Source organism: Pollicipes pollicipes, unplaced genomic scaffold (assembly GCF_011947565.3).
Source record: "Pollicipes pollicipes isolate AB1234 unplaced genomic scaffold, Ppol_2.1 Scaffold_2555;HRSCAF=2994_pilon_pilon_pilon, whole genome shotgun sequence".
NCBI classification, from domain to species: domain Eukaryota; kingdom Metazoa; phylum Arthropoda; class Thecostraca; order Pollicipedomorpha; family Pollicipedidae; genus Pollicipes; species Pollicipes pollicipes.
This window is the reverse complement of record NW_023596136.1, coordinates 39,218,056-39,223,884: the sequence shown is the minus strand read 5'-3', so window position 1 is coordinate 39,223,884 and position 5,829 is coordinate 39,218,056. Positions and strand designations below refer to the sequence as shown.

General features: G+C 51.2%; 1 long non-coding RNA gene across 1 annotated transcript; it reads left to right on the top strand.

The window, feature by feature from the left end:
- The first annotated feature begins 200 nt into the window (after positions 1 to 200).
- LOC119097964 (uncharacterized) lies at positions 201 to 5,313 on the top strand. The gene is made up of 4 exons (XR_005094218.1): positions 201 to 244; positions 697 to 851; positions 4,673 to 4,772; positions 5,275 to 5,313. It is a non-coding gene; the product is annotated as an uncharacterized LOC119097964 (long non-coding RNA).
- The last annotated feature ends 516 nt before the right edge of the window (positions 5,314 to 5,829 follow it).

Below are 5,829 nucleotides of genomic sequence, written 5' to 3'. Positions count from 1 at the left end.
AGCTTCCGTTGGGTTCGGAAGTGTTTTCGCTCTGTTCGTATACTGAAAAGGAGCGCATCTGTTTCGTTGTAAGGATCAGTGCAAACTATGCATCGGATGTTTTGCTTCTGAATCGACCACTGCTCCTCAGGTTCCTGAGGTGTGGGTGACCAGCCCAGACATCCGCGTCGCCCAGTGGAGGGACATCAAGACCAGCGGAGGCATGATCCAGCTGGAGGTGTAGCTGACCGAGGAGCCACCCATGGTGAGGTCACATGAAGGTCAAGTGGTCGCTCGGGTGCAGTTATAGTCTAGCCATGCTGGCCCCCTTTCTCCGGTGAAATCATCCTCTAGCAGAAGATTCGCTTCTGGTGAGGTCACTTGAAGGGCGAGGGTTCGCCCTGGTGCAGTCTTACCCTCGCCCCGGTGAGGCCACTTGAAGAGCGAGGGTTCGCCCTGGTGCGGTCTTACCCTCACCCCGGTGACGTTACTTGAAGAGCGAGGGTTCGCCCTGGTGCAGTCTTACCCTTACCCCGGTGAGGTCACACTCTGACCGATGGGCCGTCCCCGATAAAGCCGTCAAGCCACATGCTTCCAACTTATTAAGGTGCATTGGCACATCGCTCGAAAAGCTTGCGTTCCCAAGACAACAAAGCTGGTTGAAGGCCCTCCAGCACTGCTGGGGGCATTTGGGCACACTTTGTGATTGACTTTCAGGGCAGATGGACTATCCACGCGAAGACAAATGACGGTCCCGAAAGTAAGGGTTTCGTTGTAGAGGAGTATGTGCTGCCTACATTCGAGGTCAAGGTCAAGAACCCAACCTACGTGCCTGAGGGAGACAAAACCATCACCGTCGACGTCTGCGCCAAGTAAGCCATGCCTGATTGATGCTTGTGCGCTAGCTGATGGAGTGCTTCGCGACAGCAAGACTAAAAGGCTTAGCCAAAGCGTAGAAAGCATTACAGTTCCTGGCGAGCTCTCATTGGCGAAAGACATTTCACCAACCGGCCACAGTCTACAGAGTTTCCAAATCCATGCAATTTCCGTTTCACCGGGTTTTATCAGATTTACCCAATTCGTAATGACTAGGGAGCTTCGTGCTGCAACGTTGATTGCACGCACCGCCACCTATCGCTGCTGCAACGCCTTTTAAGTCCAGTGCAGTAAAAAGTGTTACAGCTTTGATGTCATACGAACTCAACGTCGATACTTTTCCATCGCATCGAGTCACGTGAATGTAAGCTTCGAGGTGCTGTTGCCTAGCATTGGCGTGGATTCTCTTATGAGATATTTTCCATTGTCTGGTCTGAACAACTCTGCCTGAACGCGTCCTATAAATGACTGATGGATCAGGGCCTATGCTAAACAAGCTTTTCACAAAGCCTTTACTCCACCAGGCCAGCGGCGTCCATCAGATTATTGCTATGAAATTTGATGCATCGTAAAACGCCACAACACCGCCACCGCGGGCAATCGTGTATTTACGTCGTCTTTGACAAAATGCATAAACGAGCGCTATTTCTGGGGCGTGGACCCACATAGCTTGCTAGCCTGGTGGACAGGTGTCTAACGGGACGCCGACTTAGCTGCGGGCAGGGGCTATAGAAAACCTCTCAAGTCAGAGGTGAGCTAAATTTGTTATCATTTCTCTCTAGACAATGACCGCATGGCCAATGGTGGACGGTTAGTGGGCCCCACTACCTCCTCGATTCCCCCCCCCCCGTTCCACCCCTTCTAAATCCGCACCCCTGGCTATGGCGATGTTATACCAATACGAGGCAGTATCAGAAGCGACGCATGCCAGGAAGAGCCGCGGTAGTGAGCGGTACCATAATGCAGCAACTCCTCGGTGGTGGCGTTATAATCTGGTAAGCCATCGAGTGCTGGTCGGAATAGCAAGCCCTGAATAGCTGATATTGCGGAGTGAATCCGTTCGCTCACTGCCGTCTTTGCTCCCACTAGTGCTGAAACATGTTAGAAAGTAGTTATATCAAGTAGTTACAAATTGACGAGTCACCACGTTGAAATAGGCCTGCTGGGAACCACAGAGGGAAAGGTTTAGTATCAAAAACATTGACACGTTTTCATGGCCAATCATCAGCAGCAATCGAGGCAGACTAGGAGGCTAAAGTAGCATTGTGTCACGGACATTAGGATGCTGGACCAAACGTGGGGAAAAAAAAGCTTGCTTGAAAACATTTACTGCAAGATAGTTCGGGTGAATGAATGCTGCTGATTTTCTTCCACAGATTGTTCTAACATGGGGTGGGAATACTAGAGACACGTTACCGAGCCTGCATATTATTTATCAGCCTTAAGCAGTTTGCCTGGAGTGAAAAGTTTTATGTACAGGTGCAGGTAATCTTCGACTCTCGTGCCCTTGTTCATAAGTCAATTGAAAACAGATTGCTGAAATTTTTTAGCTGATCTTGTTTGAGAAAAACAGGAGAATGGGAAAAATTACCCCTGCCTTAAAAAACACGTTCAAAGTGTTGCGTAGCCGTTCTTCAACTGCCTCAGGTGCTGTGTTAGTAGGATTCGAACCGCCCTGGTGCGGACCGATCTTGTGGCGAGACTCTCCGCCTGTCTGGTTGTAGATTGTGATATCGACCCCACGAACCTAGCATTGCAATCCTGGTCGAGGGTACAACTTAGACCGAGGGAACTAACACGCCATGCAATACCATAACACGGCCGCCCAATGTCACCTTCATCCCAACGTCGTTTGACATAGGGCATGCAGGCACGACGTGAGACATGTTGCAACATGAGCTGCAACAAGCTAGCTGCAGCGTGAGCCTCTCAGGCTGTACCTTCATAATATACCTTGTTCAGTCCGTGGTAGCGGCAAGCTCGCCTGTAGTGACGACCAATATTCGCGACGAATGCACGGTACATGGGCCCGCCGGCCTGCATTGATCATCCCACCACCAAATGAGCATGCAAGCTAATAATCTTCTGTACGCGATGAAACTGACCTTTACCACCGGTAAGTGTCATAGCGTCAAAGTGTCATATTTGTCAGCATTTCAGAGTGAGCCCCACGAACTGATTAGGGCTGGCGAAGCCGTGCACAGCGAATAAGATTCAGATTCAGATTCATATGTGTGTCCATAAAAAATTCCTAGTCAAAGTAGGCTTTCATCTGGTGAGTCAATAACATAAAACGTTGCTAATAGATGCTAATGGATTCCGTTAACGAAGCACGCCATGTGCAACACGCATCTGTGGCCCCTTTCGCCTCCTTTGTTTTTGTTTTCTGTAGACCGGGGCCTTATATTACAGCCGTCAGGTCTGTGCGCCCGCTCCCGCCATACATGATTACAGCCGTCAGATCTGTGCGCCCGCTCCCGCCACACATAATTACAGCCGTCAGGTCTGTGCGCCCGCTCCCGCCACACATGATTACAGCCGTCAGGCATGTGCACCCACTCCCGCCACACATGGTTACAGCCCGTCAGGTTGTGCGCCCGCTCCCCGCCACAACATGATTACAGCCGTCAGGCCTGTGCGCCGGCCTCTCGCCACACATGATTACAGCCGTCAGGTCTTTGCGCTCGCTCCCGCCACACATGATTACAGCCGTCAGGTCTGTGCGCCCACTCCCGCCACACATGGTTACAGCCGTCAGGTCGGTGCGCCCGCTCCCGCCACACATGATTACAGCCGTCAGGTCTGTGCACTCGCTCCCGCCACATATGATTACAGCCGTCAGGCCTGTGCGCCCCGCTCCCCGCCACACATGACTACAGCCGTCAGGTCGGTGCACTCGCTCCCGCCACCACATGATTACAGCCGTCAGGTCTGTGCACCCGCTGCCGCCACACATGATTACAGCCGCCAGGCCTGTGCGCCCGCTCCCGCCACACATGATTACAGCCGTCAGGTTGGTGCACTCGCTCTTGCCACACAGGACCCGCCAAATTACGCGTCTCCTGCCAAATTACACGTGTCACGCCAAATAGTCCTCGCGCAAATAGGTGTCAGCAACGTACATATTAAGCATTGCGAGAGGCTTCTGGTCATATTTACCGTCAAAACAGTTGAAGCAATCGAGGACAAAAAAGACAGTCCCCCATGTGCGCTCCTGTGACCACAGGTCACAACCATACTTCGTGACTGTGACCTATGAAGTGCCGTATAATGGCCGACATTGGTCAGAAATATCTGAACGTAAAATGCGGTGGACGAAGCCCTCCGAAATGCGTCAACACGGTTCGCTGCGAGTGTCATGGAATCGCCACGCTCACCGTGATGACAACGCCGGGTGTCCGGAGGAGAGTTTTGTCATTTGCACTGCAGCCAAGCTGTGCCGCAAGACAACCGCTGCGCTCTCCTTACGTGTCGACGGGATTCAGGTTTACTCCTCTACCGCTGTGCGGCTCTGCACAGTGGTGCTAGGTACTGGAAGCTGGAAAATCCGCCAGCTCAATCTGAAGCTCGCTGGTCTGGGAGTTTGGAGTCGGGGAGTCTGGAACATTTTTGGAAAATAAATTTGTGCTTGCAGAATGCTTGCTCGTGGGTTTCGAAATGTATTTGGTAGCGTTATGTTCCGCTGATTTAGCTAATGCTGATGGCCTGCTCCACCGGATGGAAATACATCTGGCTCCGTTTCTCCACGCATATGATCCACCAGGAATGCGTTGCACAAACTTTACGAGATGACGAACGCTGACCTTCCTTCACGCAGGTACACCTTCGGTCAGCCGTTGATTGGAGCCACCGTAACGATGCCTGTCGCGGACGGTTCCAACCCAAACGAACGCGTCAAAGTCGGTGACACTCTCTCGGTGAGTCAGTGACACTCTCTCGGTGAGTCAGCGACACTCTCTCGGTGAGTCAGCGACACTCTCTCGGTGAGTCAGTGACAGTCTCAGGCCGTGGCATCCTTACAAGTGTCAGTGACATCTTGACGTGGCGTCAGAGTTACGCGATCACGGCCGTGGCGCTTTGGGTGGTGTCATTAACCCAACGCCGGCGTCAGACGGGTGGGGTGCGACTCTGTCAAGTGTGATCTAGAAACAAAATCAGAACTGCACCCGCGCAATGTTTTGCTGCTCAATCCCTTCTGGTGATATATATATATATTTATTTATTTATTTATATATATTTATGTGGTGTCATTAACCCAACGCCGGCGTCAGACTATATCGGCGTCAGACTATATATATATATATATATATATATATATATATATATATATATATATATATATATATATCAATACCTTCTCAATACCTTCGAGACCGATACAAACAGACGAGACACGTTGCAGTGTTCCTGTTTTTACAGACGGACGAGACAGGCTGCGCATCGTCTGATCTGATTGTGGATGAACTGTTCGCTCGTTTTGGTGTCGACGTAAGTAATCTTGCACTTGTGCTGCTTGTGGTGCATTTGTGTGTGACACGCACACACACACACACACACACACACACACACACACACACACACACACACCCACACACACACACACACACACACACACACACACCCACACCACACACACACACACACACACACACACGCCACACACACACACACACACACACCCAACACACAACACACACACACACACCACACACACACACACACAACACACAACACCACCACACACACACACACACACACACACACACACACACACACAACACGCACACACACACACACACACACACACACACACACACGAAATACGATTGCACGACCCACGGGAGATATATCCTCAGAGAACCTCAGGAGGGTCATCGACCCTCCCTTTCTCTCAGGGCTAGTGTTTAGGAGGCTGAATGTGTGGGACGATCAGAAGTTTGGTAGGGTAAGAGTAGCGGGGTCCGTTTGGCCCGC